Genomic DNA, 19,575 nt, shown 5'->3' with positions numbered 1-19,575 from the left:
ATGTTCAATTTCAATTGATTGTCAAGAACATAGTCATTAAGATTAAACATCTGTTTAATAGGTATATCTTATTACATAGTTGTACTTAAGTCCACAGGCAAAATCTGATTTAACATGAGACATAGTTTAAATAAACTAATTATGCAAGCATGATCTAAAACCAAGCTAAACATGGACCTTTGAAAATGACACATGAATTTAATCAAAGCCAGAGCCTCAAAGTGAGCAGAACTTAACCACTGGCCTGACTCATGCATGTGTTTTGATTTCACAGCTGAAACCAGTAAAGCCAGCACCCTCTGGGGGCTTCCTGACTCAACAATGCCTCCCCCACCCACAGATTACAAAGCAGCAAGTTGTCTCTTTGGTTCGAATTACAGGAAACATCGCCGTGCTCTGTTTGGGAAAGTGCAAGCCATCACCTCTCCAACAGTAGTGGAGTCTCTGGAGGTTTGGTTTGAAGGCTCAAGGTTGGCTCAGTCAAGGGGCTTGCCCAAACACAAACAGGTGCTCCCATAAAGCCCTCTCACTCCATCAGCCCCCCACCCCAAGATCCCACCCAACAGGAGGTACCAGACCCATCACAGACCCCCGTCCCGTGCAGGTTTATCATTTGTCCAAATTACCAACTTAATGCTCCCAACTGCATGAAAAAATGTGGGTGTAAGAGGGTGGGCAAACCTGGCTTTCTGCAAAGGCATGGCAAGGAAGATGCAGTCTGGCTGATCAACAAACTAAATCCTGCCCCTACAGCCCAAAACCAAGGTCCAGCAACATAACATACAGAAATTCCTTACCCAAGTGAGGAAAGCCCAGTCTGGTTTATTTTCTGCTAAATTTAGGACTTAAGGGGAATAAATCACATATTTGGATCCAAGAAGACTAAAAAGTGTTTCCATAAACTCAAAGCAGGTCTCAGACAAACCTCACTAATATTTTTTCCTGTTTTATTAACGGCCACACCATCAGAAGGCTCGGCTCTGAGTCTCCAGGGAAATAATCCTACGTGCCTTATTGACAGTGGGAGACTGGCTGAGCTTTTTGATACATCCATACCTCAGTTCTTTCAATCCTTGATGATTTTCTCAAGAACTCTAGCTTATTGCCACAGGAGAAATAGAGCTAGTCAGGAAACCAGATATCAATTATTTAAGTTTCGGAATTTTTTCCATCTGGATTCAGAAATCAGCTTCATGTCATGGAAGTGAAATTCAACTTTAATATTGAAATATGTCATTTCCAGAATGAATTACGATCTCTCAGATGTCCAAATACCTTCCTAGAGGACTACAGCAAGTCAAACAGCCTTGGTTGCTACAGCCCAAGCCTGACAAAATTTTTGTTGGCTTCAGCATCACCCATCCCTGCCAAGCAAGGGTGAAATAGCATCTCAGTAATTTTGCCATTACCACTCCATGTTGAAAAGTGTCACATTCATTTTCAAATCTGTCGCAGCCATTTGGCAATTAAAGACCTCCAAGATCCAAAGGCCTGTGAAAACCGCAGGTCGCTGGCAATAGGTTAAAACACGGATATCGTGAATGGTTTGGGTTGGAAAAGACCTCAAAGATCAACTAATTCCAACCCCCTGCCACAGGCAGGGATACCTTCCACTAGACCAGGGCGCTCTGAACTCCATCCAACCTGGCCTTGAACACTTCCAGGGATGGAGAATACACAACCTGGGCCAGTTCCTTTCTACCCTTATAGTAAAGAATTTCTTCCTAATATGTAATCGAAACCTGCCCTCCCTTCCCCTTCAGGCCTTCTCCCCTTTTCCTATCACTCCATGCCCTTGTGAAAATTCCCTCTCCCCAGAGGAAGACAGGTGAGGATCTGGGAGCCCAGAAACACCATTCCCCCAGCCCCAGTTCCCTCCACCAGGGTGATATTCCCAAATTTTCTTGTTCCTCTTCAGCCCACCAGAACTGGCCAGGCTCAGGGCTGAGGTGACTATGGACAACTCTGTCTATTGGATTGGCAACTCTTCGCTTCAGCTTCACAAACAACTGAAACAAAATCTGACAGGACCTCAGAAAAACAAACTTTCTACCAAAACTTGTGTGTTTCCCATGGGAAGTCCTCCAAATTTAATAGTTTCTATAAAATCTTAATGTCTATCAAGTCAGTGAGTTCTAATGGATGAAACGAAGAGTTTCCATGAAATTTTTTTTATGTTTGACTTCAATTTTTTCCCAAAACAGCTTCATCTTTTTCAAGAATGTACGTCTAGTGCTATAGCAATGCCGAAAACCTCAAAAACAAATGCGGGTGCACCCCCTTGATACGTAGGCCAGAAAAATGTCAGATTTTTTGTTCTCATGGTTTTTAATTGCTTAGAGATGGCAGTGCTGGCAATTGATGCTATGGAATGCTACTTCTTTTCCCACATCTCAGTAATTGTTCTAATGACCTCCTTGCAACATATTGGTGGAAATGTCAGATTTCATGACAGATATAAAATTCGTGTGATTGCCAGTAAAGCAGTATAAAGACTCCAAAAAATATCCCACAAATATTTCCCCACATTTTTTCATACAGCCATGTCAGGACTACCCACAAGCTTTTGTATTTGTTGCATGAATTGAATGCCCACATCCCATCAGAAGACAGAGATTTTCAAGGGCTTCCAAAAGTCAATGGATACTTTCGTATAGCTTTATGAAACAAATATTTAGCTCCCATTTGCCAAACCTGTGACTTTTAGAGTGTAACATATATTAAACACTGAAAGAAAACGTATTATCTGAACTAATAATATAAATAATACCTGTGTCTCCAAAAATGTTTCCGGTGTTATCTACCCAAACCATTAAACTCATTAAAGATACCTTCTTACTGCATTCTGAGCTGCTACACCAACAGGGTGAGTACAAATAGCATAATAAAATATCCAAACTCCACCTCGTGATGTTCCCTCAGCTGTGCAGGAGGGATATCTATGTATTTCTTAGCTGCGAGTGACATAAGCTATTCCTAACAGGTACACTGCAGAGATCAATTCCTAAATTAAAACTACCTCAGGCTCAAGCTTGACATTGTGGATGAAATCACATTTTCTAGCTGGTTTAGGGTTTTGTTCTATTTTGATTCTCCTCATTAGATACAATGTCCTGAAATAAAGAGCCAATAATTCTCCTCAAACTGGTTCCGAAGTCTTTTTATCCAAGACTCCATCTCTTCTTTAAAATAAATTTTAAAAAATACAAATTAAATTACCCTCCATGTCACAAGTTCACTGTTTCCTGCAGTAGAAAAGCCTGTGTTTCCAGTGTCATTCCACTTCAGTGCCACGGGTGTCATGAAGTACCCGTTGCACTTCTCTGTAGCAGCTCCAGCTCCAAGGAGCTTTAGGCACAACTGTACAAAACACCCCAACTCAGTGCATCTTCTGGCTACTTACAGGAACAAGCAGTGAGTTTTGGCAACACCTTGGATAAATAAAGATGTTATATCCAAGGGCTGAATCATTAATTTAATCTAATCAATAATTTAAATTGGTGCTTCATTCATCACTCTCTTTGGAAGCTTTCAGAGATGGTAGAACCACGCAAGCTCTCCACAGGAGTAACTGAAAACTACACTGAAAATAAGTGCAATGTCCAGGCACACATTCAAGAACAGGTTTTACCCAAGGTGCTGCACTGGTTCCACTCAGACAGCCCCTGCCCTGCCCCTGGAAAGCACTGCCAAAGCCAATTGAATTTATAGAAATCTCTGAGAATTCTAATCTAATATCAGGAAAAATCCAAACCAAACAAACCCAAAAACTCCCACACCAGTATAGTTTTTCCAACATTTTGAAAACATTATTTTACCTCTTTCCAGTATAAATGGAATTAGCAGCAAAGTCCAAATCTGAAAGTGTTTGAAAGCTCGTCCCAGTCCTGGGCCATTTCTTATCTGCTTCTTTCATGCTCTGGGCCAATGGCTATAATATGCCAGCATTATTTTCCCAAATTTGAAGAGCCTCTGACCTTCAGGAGAGCTTTCCATACCTGCATCTGGATCTGATTGCTGAGAACCTGGCTCACCTCTGTTAAAGATGTACTAAGGTCTTGGATTCACGTCCTGCATTCCTCTGCAACCCAGAGAGTCTGCCATGATTAATGTGCTCTGAATGAAAACCATAAGAACCAAAAATGATTTGCAACTGATTCATTAAAATAGCATTCATCATGATAATTGATTGGTTAATTAATTATGGCCGTAATGCAGATGTCATCTGTGTTTCCATCGGAATTCTTTAGTAGTTTCCAAATTCATTCATTATAGCCTGGCGAGTTCACAGTTCTACAGCTTCTCATGGGGGAGACTTGCAGAGAAAGTGAATCCAAAGAACTCTGCTCTCTAAGACAGTATCTTCTAGTGTTGTGAGAGAATGGCTTTAGCAACACCACCTTAACCTCCTCTCATGACTAATACTGGATCAGGGCGATCCAGCCCTGTCCAGTTGGGCAGCTCAGGAGCCACAAACTCCTCTTACCCTACACCTACCCTGTCCACACAAACAACACTCGCAGAGTACCTTTTGAGATACAGCTATTAAGCAGGGTGACAGCAACCACACCACTGCAACGCACAGGAAGGATTAGAACAGAACAGGAAATGTAAAGAAATATTCTTATGAAAAATGCTAAGGGATCTTTCTGGCAACGTACATCGAACATGAGCAGGTTTTGGGGCTCTCATTTGAAAGAGGTGTGCACAGGCAAAATGCACAGCCAATTTACACAGACTTTTCAAGTTTCAAAGTGCTTGTTGTCCAGATGTCCACTAGCCTGGTAGACAGAGATATTTGTCAGCTACTTGGAATCTCTAGCATGGTTATTCTCTAGCATAGATTTAGAAAGCTGGACTCAGCACAGTGCAGATTTGATGTCTGAACTCACCTGAAAGTGTTACAGTTCAGACAGGCCAAAGGCAAGGATTTTCTTCCAGCTATGATCTGATATAGCAGATTTTGAGTTATGGGGATTCATTCTTGACTCTGCCATAGGCTTTTCTGCATGGCCACGAGCAAAACCTTCTTTCCTCTGGTGCTCCAGTTTTCATCTCTCAGACAGAAATGATGGCAACTCTCTCTCCAATGCTATGGAGAAGATGCACTCACCATATTAATAACTAGGAAGTGCTTAGATATTACAGCTTCAGGGGACACAGACATACCCCGAGAAGTAATCCACAAAGAGCAGCACAGAATGAAGAACTTGCTGAGGCTGTGTTCTCCCTATTTCTTCCTGCTATCCTCTTTTTAATTTTTTTCCAATCTCCTGGTGCCATAAGCTCTACTGGAGTACTTGCACCCTGGTGCTAGACAGGTGATCCCTTAGGCTGAGTCTTTAGCTATGGAAAAGCAACGTCAGCCCATTGACTTCAAATACACCCACGGCTATTTTCACCCCTGAAGATCCAGCTCACCACATTCTCCTCCTGATCAGGACTGATAGACATTTCCTCCAGCTCTGAAAAGAGATGTTCCTGCACAGGAGAACTGTGCAAGGGCAGGGTGGAGAGAGGACCATTGTATGGACCCTCACTGCGGATGCTCCTGGCACAGCATCACCTGCTCTCAGCCAAGCAAAGCACTGGCAGGTATTTGAGGAGCACCATGGCCATAAACTCAAAGGTCTATGTATGACCTGCTGCAACTGATGGAGCTGCTGTGGTTTGACTTCAGTTTTAAAAGGGAAGAAATCAGTAGAAATACATGTGTGTTTTCCCCTTTCTTTTCCCTCCCCCTGAATCTCTGTTCTTGGTGGGATAAAAACCAAGTCAGGAGCAAGAAAAGCTCTTTCTGTACCGGTAGCCTAAAAGCACGGGAGGCCTGTTAGAGCTTTCCAGTGCCAGATGAGAGATGGGGGGGGTCTCTGTGATTTACCATTCCCCATCTCTTCCTTTGTTCTATCTCCACCTCAACTGTCAGCTGTTTTGCAAAGGGGCTGGCAGTCAGGGGGAGAGGAGAGAGGCTGGTGTGTGTGTGTGTGTGTGTGTGTGTATGCGTATCCAGTTCAGGCTGGTTCCTGGCTCAGGGAAGCATTTTATTGGATTTGTTACTCTTTGATGCTGATTAAGCCCATGGGGTAGAAAAAAGCAAAAGAGCAGGGGAGTTTGGGGGGAGGGGAGGGATGCAGTTTCCCTGTGGCTGCGATGTTTTTAATTTATTATTAACCATCTCTCATGTGCTATCTGACAGCTCTGTTGAATTCTGGATGCAAAGGAAAGCAGTGCCTGCATTTACAGTTTTCTGGGGTGTACATCTCCAGTCTCCCCAAATCAAAGTCCAGGCTGCTCACAGAGTTATCTTTGTAGATGCTAATTTTAAACAAATAGGTTAGTAGGAAATTAGTTTCCTAGGAGTTGGAAGGCTGAGCCATTTCAAGGCCAGGATTGCACAATGGAGAGCTCAGAGGCAGCCCAGGAGTGCAGGGTGAGATGCAGAGGAGTGGAGCATGCATAAGGAATTCTGCAAGGCGACTCCAGAACAGCCCAGACTATGCTTCCAACTTCTTCTTCAGGTTTTTTGAACATGCCCCACAGAAATGGCTGGATATCCCCAGTTTCTGGGCTCTCCTCTCATGTCATAGGCATTTCAGTCTCTGGCCACAACACAACTATGGGCACCGTTCTGATTTAAGTTTTTAGTTAAGTAGTGATAGGTTTACCCTTTCAGATGGCCTTCCAAGAGGATATTAGCTCCAGGCAGACAAATGCTGGTGCCCTGACCCTACACCTGGAAACCCACAAAAGCTGCACATTTCCCCAGCTCTGACACATAAATGCCAGAAGTCAGAGCCAGCTAGATTTTTTACACAAAAAGCAGAGACTGGAGATTGGAAGTCTTGTTCTCTGTTGTCTTACACAGTCATGTACAGAGCACAGTTGCAAAGCTCTAAACACACCATCAGAGCACCAGCGTGCTCATTAGGTGCATGTTGCATCGTCACAAATGGCTGTGCCAGCTGTGATGCTGGAGAACCCAACCTATAGCTTCAATTTTCAAAGCCACCAGTTGGTGACCAGAGCAGGTAGGGATCACTCCTGACTGGGGCTTCTACACCGCCAGTGAGAACTGGCAAATTTTTCCTGAATCTCTTTGAAGAGGCTTGGAAAGAGAAGGCCAGAACCTCATTCATTGGTTACTAGATAAGCACATGTTGTCCTTGATGCTGATTATATTTTATGCTGTGCTGGTTACCAGCACTCCAAGGCAGGATCCCTGTAGAAATGGACTTTTTAGGTTTGTGAAAAATCATGGCTGATATAAAATAATATTTAGTATGAGAGAAAGCCAGGGAGATGGGTTTTCCTACTGCAATACACAGAGCTGCAGGCTGGGATGTGAGCAAACTACAAGGTCAACGTCTTCAAACATCTTGCCATACACAAGTCCAAAACAGTAATTCAAGCCAATGACCACCACAAGTGGCATAAAGAGGTTCTGCTGCAACACAGCCCTCTCTCTATCCTTGGGCTAACCCATGTTTCTTCTTCCATTAGACTACCACCAGCATATTTGTGAATTCCTGGTTGATGAGGACCAGGGTTGGTGCAAGGACAGGAGGTTCCAGACATGCAGGACGCTCTGCTCCTGCTCTTAAACACTGCCATCTCCTGGGGCAGGGGAGGCAGCACAGCCCCTCCTCTTCATCAGTGCGTTGTTAATTATAAACTAGAGTTTGCATCACCTCTATGGGCATCAGCAGCTCCAGCATTCAGGAGGGCCTCAAGTCAGTCAGACAGAGCCAGCCACTAAAACAGAGAGCATCTGGAAAGGACACTCCCACTGTGTCTATCAACAAGATCTATCTACCACTATGTTTGCTGAAGGGATATTTTTCAAGGCCATCTGAAACGTGCTGCCATACAATTTCATGCAGTTTTAGGGAAGTGTGAGTATTTAGTGCACGGCGCAAATGGGTGCAAGAGGAAGCTCCTTAAAGTTCACACGTCAGGGAAAAACAGAAAAATAATTTTCACTTGACCCCAGGCTCCTCCATGAGTATTACTCCCAAACCGTCTATATCTGTGTTGGTAAAACCCTTCACACCATATTTTATCTTATTGCTAAAAATAAATCACTTGTAAATTGTTTTATAAATTATGTATAAGAAGAGGCCTCAGTCTAAGATGTGCTACCAGTGTATTCTACATGATAAAAAAAAAAATCTAAAAGGATCTCCAAGGGTGGGAGGGGGAAGGGAAGGGAAGGGAGCACTTTTATAAATAATATATTCAGTGGTCAAAGAAAGTTATCACCTTTTATGAAGTGTTTGGGATTCATTATGCATAAAAAGTGCAGCTCTGCTTCTACTGTGCATGATATCAGGATGTGATTATTAAGCATTACAGCCACCAACTAAGTGATTATTGGTGTCATCATTTGTTTATCTAACCAAAACCTAGACTGCCACCTCTCATCAGTGGAAACAAACAGCTGATGTTTTTGACTAGTGCCAAAGGAACGCTGTCGATTATTCCCAGAGAGATGATGTCCCCATCATTGTGGGTTTCATTTGGTATTCATTGTAATAGTGCTGATCCTAATGAATTCATTTGGTATTCATGTGGATGTCACATGTATTTCCAGAGATGTTCTGCTGTAATTTAGCATGGGTTAATGGACACCTCTGTTAAAGTGTTATTGAAAGTTTGACATTCAAATAACCCAGTTTAAAAATCAGACAAACCTAGATATTAAAGCTGAAGGGAGGATGGGGGGAGGGGACTGGAGTAAGAGGCAAGACTGAAATGCCACGCTGAGATAGTAACCCTTATCTGCCTGCTGGCAAGGGAACACTGTCCTATCCCTTCCTCTTTCCTTCCTCTCCTAGCTAACCAAAAGCAGAGCTTTAACCATGTTCAGCGACTTTGTGACTGGGCCTCTTTTCATGCCTGACCCAGATCTCCTGTCAGGGTTAACCTGGCTGGTTCCTTGCCTGCCAAACACGGCACAAGGGGAGGGAAGAGCCTTTGGGCTGGGTTTGACAACACTTCTGCTTTCCTTGAGAGGTTAGGCACAGAGGCTTGGACCCTGCAGCTCCAAATGCATCACTAGGATCCAGGGCTGAGGTTGAAATGAGTAGAAGTGCTTTTATTCCCCACATTTTGAAATACTGAAGCTGATTTTTCTGCCTTGCAAATTCAGAGAACAGATGATAAGGACAGCTGGATTAGCCCAGAAACTGGTAGCAAGTACAGTGTCTTGTGAACTAAACGTGCTAAGGAACAGTGCAATTCCCCGGGCATTTTCAAGGAGCTCAAACCACTTATCTCTACATTGCCAAAAATCTTGAGATGCCACAGAGAATCACATTACAAAGAAATAATATCTGGAGAGTCTTAAAAAAATGATAATTTTCTTTTCTTCTAACACTTTATTCCATGGGATTTTGACAATGAAGAAGCCAACCCTTCCAGGTAGAGTCCCTCGAGTGCTTTTAAGGACTCATCAAACACTGAATTTATAATATTCCTATTCAGGATATGCCAACAATGGAATGTATGATGAGAGACTGGTGATGTAAAAGTTTTCTCACACTCATTTGGGATGATCTGAACAGATACTAAGAATTTGACCAAAGGGAAAGTTTGAATTGGTGAGTAATGTGACAAGCCCAGAGGTGATAAAATCTCAGTACCACACCACACCACCACATTATAACCACACATGCAACCCATATACAGTAATTGTTTATATTAGACACAGAGCCAGTATACTGCATGCTTGGGGAACATAATCATCACTTACACTGATATTTCCCCAGCCATGAAATAAATTGTAATCCACTGAATAAATTGATTTTTTTTCCTGCATTGTAGTAACACCAACTTGGCTCCACCCCTGCCAACGCAGCCCCTTGTTTCCACGACAAGTCGTGCATTTGGAATACTAGAAACCAAAGTACAATATCCATCCTGCAAAATACGTGAGCCTGAGGTAAACCCAGAGGTTTGAAATGCCACTTGTTGCTCAGCCTTCTGGCTTTTGTTGAGTGCTTCCATTATACAACATTCACAGCAATGCAAACTTCATCCTGTCATGGATTTTATATGTTCCTGCCTGCAGATTAAATTGCCAGCTATAACACAGCATGCGCTGTTTGTGGCCATTTTCCTAAATGATACTTTGGGAACAAAATACACAGATGCCTAATGTAAACTAACCTACTCCCATTTTCCTTGCAAAGTCTGAAATTCAACCCTGTGCAGAGGTTCTCCACCTAAAAGCCTATTTATTAAATCCCACTGAAATGCCCCAAACTGGAGTTAATTAGGATTTAAGTGGTACATAACTTTATGAAGGTCCATTAAACAGCTTTGACCTTTATTATCTCTGTGGTTTTATTTGCACATTTGTGCTTGTTTTTGTGATAAAATACCTTGTTGTGTTTTCCACCACATGCAATCAATATCTCTTTGAGAACATCAGGGCTGAAATCCTGACTCTAACAAGAATTCCCATTGACCACAGGAAGGGGGAGGGTTTTGCCTGGTCAGGTCAGGTACCTGCCACTACCTACTGAAGCTCTCAGACATCGAGGGGACGAGGTCTGGTTGGTTGAGATTTGCACAGCCAATAAACTCCCTCTGCAAAAAAGAACTTCTGTCTCAAAAAGAAAAGGAAAGCAAGGTTAATAGGTATGTTCTGAGAAAAGAATGAAGCTTTTCTTAGCAAAGCTGAGGTTTGCATGAATTGCAGATAACTTGCCTTGTGGCCAGCCCCAGACTGCCAAAGTTTCCCCAGGAAAAAATAAGGACTGTCAGAAACTTCATTAACTTCCACTCTTAATTGCAAAGGATACATTGCACATTAGGTAAGACCTTAGTATTTGGGAACTTAATGCTAAATGCTTGGCCTTTACCCCATTTCTGCTATATCTTGCTTTGTAAGAAGGAACTGTACAGCTTGATGTAGCAATAAATAATTTTCATAAGTTTTATTGCAATGCTATGTGCCACTAATGGACAATTTGGTACTACTCTCAAGCAAGGGCAGCAGGCTGAATCACAAAGCAGCTGTTAGTGTTTCATTAGAAGCAAAAGTCCCTTCCCTACTCCGTTTCAAACACCAGTCAGTTTTCTTTGATCATTTCTCATCTGCCACCAAACGATGGGGAGACCCAGCTCTTCCTATCCAATAGTAATGGTCTTGCAATCTCCAGCCCTTACAAGAGGCTGTGTAATTGGGCATTGCTCTGCTGAGGTGTTTTAATGCAGCCATGGCTCCTGACCTCCAGCCAGCAGGAGGAAAGAAAAGTCCTTGCCCAAATTCATCTGGAGTGGCTGCACACTGGCTGAACCTCTCTCATCTGCATTTTTCCTTGAGATTAATGAGCAACAGGGAAGGTCCCTAAACTTAAATGAGCTAGAATAAAATGCTGAAATAAGCCTTGCCTATTAGAGATGGTGTTGGAAAGAGGTTTTCAGGGAAAGTCTTTCTCTGGGAGCAATCATCACAAGGGAGGCAGATGTTCAGCTCTGTGGTTCAGGAGCACAGTTGAGATCTAGTGGATGCAGGTTCCACATCCATCCTTGCTTCCTGCTTGGCACATGCCCTCTTTATCCCTGTACCTCTGTGCTGTGGACTCTCATAGACATTAACTGTACTGTAATACTTCAAAATGCCAAAATTGGGCATCCCAACTTTTTGCGGAGCCTGAGGTAGCTGCAAAGACCTCAGGATGATGAAAACAAACCCAACAAAAACATACACCCTATTTTCTATTGCCTTCAGATAATGAAGGCTTGAGGGTACAATCAAATCAACTTTTTCAGTGTAAATCTGAAGTGAAAAAATTTTCTGTAGTTACAGATTTCAATTAGTAAAATCTAATTTCTGATTCCAAAAAGAGAGGGTGGGGAAAACCCACAAACAAATAATTTAAAATTTCTGCATAAAAGATTTCCAATTTCCCCCATGAAATCAGAAGCATCAAATGAATGAAAAGATGACTGTGGGAAAAAGGAGTGAAGAGGCTTATTAGGAATATATTTGGTTTAGATACAGCTCATGAGAATATTGCTATTAGAACTAAACATATCCAGTTCCAAGTAAAGAAGTAAAGTAAAGAAGTTCAGCCCCACTGTTGTTTTGGAAGACACCACATGTTGGGGGTCTCTGTTGAACTCTAGGTTGTAAGTTTGCAGGAAAACTACAATTCATGCTCAAAATGCAATTGCAGAAACACAGAACAACAGAAAGTGCACAACCAGTGTTCTCTAAAATGATTTATCACTCATGCAAGCGCCTAAACTGTGTTTTAGAGCTAAATCTACACTCCTGTTACAGGATTTACTTTTTTAAATGCAAATAGCCAAAAATCAATCGAAGGAATACTGGCAGATTTTCTAAATTAACCGGTTGTAAGGCACCATGTCATCATTCCACATCACACTGCACCAAATACCTTGTGCAAGGCATCCCGAGGGTGTTCAGAGAGAGGGAGAGATTTATTGATACAAACACAGCCCTAATCAGTCCCCCCTGTCTGTGCTATATTTAGCACAAATGCAAAACCAGCAGAGATGGAGAGCAGATGCAAACTGAGATCAATGGAAACACAGTGACCTAGGACATGTCAGGCTGCTCTGAAATGCAGTGAGCCACACTGAGCACCTGCATGTGCCACCTTCCTGGGGGATTTGACATGCTTCCAGACATACTGAGGATATTGGATTGAAGGGCTGCTTTTAAGGGATGGCTCAAAATCATACAAATCAGCTCATCTGGGCAGCCCCTCATCACACCATCACCAGACAGCAAAGTACTTTTTGTAGCAAGAAGAGATCTGCCATGGTCAAAATTTGTTCTCTCACAGGCACTACAGGAGCAGAGCAGCCCTTCCTTCCCCCCCTCATCTGAAGAGAAGAGCCTCAGCACCACCCTCAGTTTTTCCTCCTTTTTCTTATCAGGGGTTTCACATCAGCCAAAGGCTTTTCTTACTGGCAAAGTTTAAAACACAGCAATAAACTACACTGACCAACAACACTCCCCCAACACCCTGTTCCAAGTCAAGAATATATTTCAAGCTCTTAAAAATCCATACGCCCAGCTTTATTATGAGATAACGCAGTGACAGTACTGGGAACACGATATGGTAACTGAAAAAGGCATTTGTTTTGCAAAAATTAGATTTACAAGATGCACTGTCGGATGGGCTACCTGCACTTTCTGCTCTGGGGGCCTGCAGGGCTGTGTCCCACCCAGAGCATCCCACCTGAGCTGCTCCTGCAGGAGGGCAGGGCTGCAGAGGATGTGGTACAGCTGATTTAGGGAAGCAGCTGCAGGTCTGTAAGCTGAAGGGAGCTGATCTGTGCCTACTTAAAAACAGATTATTGAGCTATAGTTCACAAACCATAACGAGAATTGGAACAAGTCAACTGCCACACTTCTCTCAGTGTAGCTTTTTTAGCCATGAAATACAAGAACTAGGCCATCTGAATTCACGTTCATGTATTTAAAAAGTTTGGAGCAGTTTGGCCCCCAGCTTGTTTGATGCATGTTTTTGGCAGCAGACCTCTTCCATCCCATTCATTTTAAATTTAGACCATGCATGTTGACCTTGTTTGATACCTTTGAAATAATTATATAAATAAGTAAGCCTGTCTTTCTATGTCTCACATGCAAGAACATTCATTATTTTTGGTTCCCTTTGGGCCAGATCCAAAGGTCTTCAAATCAACAGGAACTTTTCATTTATGTCCAAGGGCTTTGGATCAAGCCTTTAATTATAATGGCATTGCCCCTTTAAGATGCAGGACCCTCTCATTTCCCCTGCAGGTTTCTGCTAGCAACTCTAGGATCCAACACAAGGCTCTCGTAACACCTGATTAAATATTAATCCAGAGGTGGGGGCCTCACTCTTTTATGATCCTTTCCCTAGAAGCTCCTATTAGTAAATCACAGTCCAGCACAAGAGGAAATGTGGCCATTCCATTATCCTCTGCTCACGAAGGGGCATTAATTCTTAATAAACTGACCTGATTATAATAATACTCGAAGGATGCAAAATAAGGAATAGACAGGTTTACATCCATGTCTAAGATTAAACACATGTATGGTGCTGAGAGAAGAGGTGGGGAGGGAAGGGCAGAGAAAGGAGGGAGGGAGAGATGTAAACCGTAGCTTGAATTCTCAACACAAGCGACTGCAGTGGCAGTAGGCCGGTAAGTTTTTCTGTGCCTCATTCACAATATTTGCTTCTAAAAGAAAAGAAAGATAAAATTAAGCTTTTGCCTTTTGAATCTGGAGCAGGGCAGCCCTCCTCCCAAGAAGTGGATACTATCAGATAGAGCATTCCAGACTTCAAGGGAAGCAGTTTTCAAAGATTTGAGATAAAGCCCTGTATTATCCTCTCAAATGCTGGGTAACATGCACAACTCTGTTAAAATATAAGGATCAAGTTCAAAAAGAGAGATGAGACTACTTCAATATTCTTAAACCAGCCTTCCAACACTTTTGCTGGTTTGCAGGCAGTGATCCTGAGCAAGCAACACGCTGCAGGCCACACGCTGGTTTGTTCTTGCTGTCAGCCTGGGCTGCTGTGATAGCAACCTCTTTTAAGTGCAATTTCCCATGGCTGCCAGCAATGCTGGAAGGTCTCTGGGGCAAGCCACTGCAACAAGTTATGACATAGGAATCACTGCATCCTCTCCTGAGGTCTTGCAAAAGCCTATCTAAATACTACTAAGCACCAGGGATTTGCATGAACTGTGCCACATCCCACAGGTCCCTTCACATTCCTGGCAAGCTCAATGAAAACTTGTAAGACTCCACAAACACCTTTGTAAGATGCTGCTGAAATACAGGAGTCACATCAGCACTTGTCAGCTGGTCCACATGGACTATGAGAGCTTAAAGCACTCCTGGAAGAGCAGCCCAGAGCACACTGGGGGCTGTCACTGCCAGTCAGAGTGTTAAGGCAGTTCACCTGCCTCCAGCACCCCTGCTGCCTGCCTTCCCTTACATTTAAGGAAGGGAACTGGCTAAGCAGTCTGCTCTGGCATTGTGGCACTATTCATGGCATTCTGTAGCTGGTGAAAGAGGTGGCTGGGTAAAGAAAATGGCTTTATAACCATGCCTGTAATATAGACGTGCTTGAAGGCATGGAAAGAGGAAATGTGAATCCAAGCTTTCCCCATCCAGTGCCAGATCCCAGCCAGTCCTCCTCTCGTGGTGGCCTTCTCTCCAAATTATTTCAATATGCAACAAGTTTGGGCTTGAACATAGTCTCATGCTTGGAAAATGATATATAGGCAGGGCCATCAATGAGAACAGCCCTCAGATGTTATCATAGAAGAGAGCCATTCCTCTGACATGAGTGGTAGTGATGGTCCTGGCTGATTAGAGCAGTTAAAACTTTATAGCACACCGTAGAGAGAGGCTGTTACAGCCTCCAAGGATGGACATGCAGCTTCTCACATGCAATTTCCACATTCAGCTGCTCCCAAGAGCATTATTATCTTTTTACTGTAGTGACCAAACCATGCAATTCCTCAAATCCTTTCCAAATGTTAATGAAATCAAATAAACCATCATACACTTCAGGGAATTGTACAGAAATAGCAAGCATTTAAGAGGAACCAAACACTGGCAAACCTCTCCGGAATCAACTCTTTAAATATGGGAAAGGCAGGATCCACTTTTTATATGGGGAAAGCCTGAGGCTGTTTTAAATTTTGAAAGAAATTTTGATAGGTATGTAAGAGAGATCAATTATAATGCAAAGGTATTTGAAGCCTTTGATGCCTAGTCATTATCTAGTTGTACCAGACCTAAATTCAGAGTTTAAGCCAGAGGTTTTCAATGTTTCCACTGAAGCTTAAGCAACGGCTGTGGTTTAACTGGGCAGGCAGTGGAACACCCCACAGCTGCTCACTCCCAGTGGGAGGGAGGAGAAAATCCAAAAAAATAGGGTGGAGTGAGATAAAGACAGTTTAATAGGACAAGAAAGGAAGGAAAAATAATAATGATGATAAAAGAATATACAAAAGAAGTGCTGCGCTGTGCAATTGCTCACCGCTCCCTGACCAATGCCTGGCCAGTCCCTGAGCAGTGGCCACTGCCCCCTGGCCACCTCCCCCTGTTTGTAGATTGAACATGAAGCCCTATAGCCTGGGACAGCCCTTTGGCCAGCTGGGGTCAGTTATCCCAACAGTGTCCCCTCCCAGCTTGTGTCCCCATCCTCGTGTTGGGCAGGGCAGCACAAGAAGCTGGAAAGTTCTTGACATTGTACAAGCACAACTCAGCAACAGATAAACGCCAGCCCCTTTCTCATCCCCAATCCAGACCCCAGCACTGTACCAGCTGCTAGGAAGAAAATGAACTACCCCAGCCAAAGCCAGGACAGCAACATCACTGGCACACAAATGAAAATATAAATAAAGTCTCTTGGTCACCAAAGGCACTAAAGTGAGAAACCTAAAAAGCCCTAGAATAAAATTGAGTATACTACTTAATTTCAAGGAATCTGGAATGCTGAAAAATTCCTAACATTTAAATAATACCATTATCAAATGATGGCTTTAAAACCTGTGATTTTATTTTTTTCTACTATTTGCATTTGCAACTGGAATAACTAACGTGCAGGATCCTTTCCTATTCTTGTTGCGGATCTCTAGAAAATATACTCCCATTTAAGTCAAAGCACAAGTGAAGGAACAAAGAAAGTAGCTGGAACAAGATTGTAGTTGATATATAAATTCAGAGCCTCATTTAACAGCCACCTGAGCAGTGGTACCACCCATAAATCCACTGCCTGTTTCTCAGGATGCTCAGTTGACACCAGAGTTGAGCCATTTCAGAGCTTCAGCTGCTCTGTGGAGCAGTGGCAGCAGTGTGACCGTAACAGATCTGTTTGAGCCCTCTGGGGATTGGTGCCAAAGGCATCGGCTCCCTACATTTTAGCTGAACTGGGTTTAAACTACCACACTGCAGTCCTTTTCCAGTGCTGCACAGACTTATCCATCTGCTTTCCCGAGGGAAGATACACAGCCAACACACACAAAACACAAAGACCAGAATAACCATGGGCCTTGAACAATCACCAAGAAAAAAAGGCTGATTTTTTTTCTATTTTTTTATTCCTTCCACCAACTCACCATCTGTAACTCTTGCTGACCAAAACAATGCAATTTTGAGGTACTAAGGGACCCACTGCTCAGCAGCACAGAAAATGATGCTATGAGCTACCTGAGCAGGACCCAAAACCCAGTAAAGTCACCACAGTTTAGCTCTGGAGGCATCTTCTCATTCATTTCAGTGGACTCTGTGACAGAGCCCATGAAAGCACCATGGAGGTCTCTGCAACCCACCCTACTCTTGGTGTACAAAAAGCAGTTTGATTGTGTCCACTGCCCTATTCTGGGTAGTTTTGCATAACTTAAGTTGTCCCTTTAAAAGATCACATCTATTACACCACCAGCACCAAGACTATTGCTAAATTCCACACCTGTGGTCTGACAGATTAAAATAGAGGCTACTGCTGTTCTGCAGTGAGCTTCCCTGTTCCTTATCTCACAGTCTATTCAAGGTCTCATAAATAGCATTGGAAGGATGCCACTGAAATTACAAATATGAATAAACACAGATTTTGCTCCACCCCAGAAAGATAATTGTTCTATCACCAGCACTCCACACTTACAGAGAGGGAAACCTGGGAACACACCACACTTGGGTTCAGTGGAGGACTAGTGCCCTCTTTTGATGTCAGTTTTACCCAAAGACTAATTAGGATTTTGTTTTATTGCTGTACCCACCAGACATTTTTCATTTCCCCATATGCTGCACTTGGAATAACAATAATTAACACCTGAGTTTGTTTTACCTGACAGGACCAGGAAAATTGTTAAACATTTGAGATAAAACAACACTAAAGTATTTGTAAATCAGCTTCAAAGCCATTAAGGTATGGCAGGTCTGACAGGTGCAGAGCCTCCACTGCTGCTAATGGCTTTGTCTGCAACACTACAGAATCCATGGGGAGCTTTGACTTCACTTCCAAGGGGCTGAGTCAGGCCACCAGGGATGAATGGTGTAGGTTCTGGGGTTCAGTCTGGACCGGGCGTAGACGGACGGTCAGGACAGATGGAGACGAGAGATCTCTATAATCAGATCTTGGGACATACGGTTTATTGCAAAGGGCGTGGGTATAGGGGCACTGCTCAGAGCTGCCAGACTCAGCTCGGAGCAGGCCCAAGAGAGCAAGAGAGTAAGTGAGTAAGTAAGGAGAGAGAGAGAGAGAGAGAGAGAGAGAGAGTGTAAGAGTGTGCGAAGAGTAAGAGAGGAATGGAATGGAATCTTGGTTACAATACAATAAATCATCTTCTGTACTGAATATTCTAATTGTCACTAACCAATCTAATACAAGATACAAATCCTATAGCATTTACATACAGCCTATAAGAGTTCTTATATTACCATAGAGTGTTACATCTTAACTTCTAAAAACTACTCTTTGGACCCCTTCTGCTGAGCTAGTAGGGTCTGCTCTGACCCTTGGACCTGCCTGCAAGCAGAGGGTATTGTTCAGTCAAGAGGGGATTACCTTCAGTCAGCCATACCATTGTTTTCCAGTTGTTCAGTAACTAAGACTTGGTATTTCAAAAGTGGCTTTCATTTCGATGTTGCCTGTAGTTTTCATATTCCCAAAATCTTTTGTCAGGCAATCATATTTATAAGGCTTTCCTGTTTCATCTTCCCCAACAGAATGGCAATTGCTTGGTATCATGTATGGACAACACCTGACCTCTGGAAGGAAGTAAAAGAGCAAATGGAGCCAAGATATTCATGTTCTGCACATGCCTGAGAAGTCACACGAGCTCTCAAGCTAAGCCTTGAACAACTTCCAATGCACTTCACATAAACCCCAAGCACCTGAATTATTTCCTACTGTTTAGATGTACTGGGAACCCAATTCAACTTCCAGTTGAAGAATCTTTCTATAACCAGCATTAATATGGTTGCCTGTTACGCCCTTAGTGAGGGCTCAGATGTTCGCTCTGCCTTGTCATGCAAATTATGCAAAAGGCAGAATCTCCTTGATTAACTTAAAACCACACCTTCTGCTATACTTTGGTGGCTGTGAAATACTTAGACACACAGATGGATGAACTAAAAAGATTACGATGTATTACAAATTTATGTTTTCCTGTAGTCTGAAGGATATTCTCAACAGACTTTTCAATTAGTGACTTCAGAAAAAACCAATAATTTTGTACGAAAAGCTACTGAAAAAAAACCCAACTAAACAAACAAAAAGCCCTTAAAAAGGAAGCCATTCTTAAACCACAACAACCCCACATCTCTGTCCTCTGGCAGTGAACAGAGCTGGACAGGTTCTACTAAGATTTCTTCTGCTAACACAGTTTCATACCAATTTTACTGGTCTCAAAATCTTATGGATAATGGATTGGTAGAGCAGAAGATACCAGGACCTGCCATATTATTATGGTTACTTGTGCTAAAACTAACCACTAACTCAGCACCGTCCTGAAAACATTAAAAGACAATGTCAAGTGACATGACAGAAGTCAAAATGAAATTAAAATTGGAGATTTTAATTCAAGCTTTAG

This window comes from Corvus brachyrhynchos, unplaced genomic scaffold (assembly GCF_000691975.1).
Source record: "Corvus brachyrhynchos isolate BGI_N302 unplaced genomic scaffold, ASM69197v1 scaffold10, whole genome shotgun sequence".
In the NCBI taxonomy this organism is placed as follows: Eukaryota; Metazoa; Chordata; class Aves; order Passeriformes; family Corvidae; genus Corvus; species Corvus brachyrhynchos.
This window is presented reverse-complemented; position numbering follows the sequence as displayed.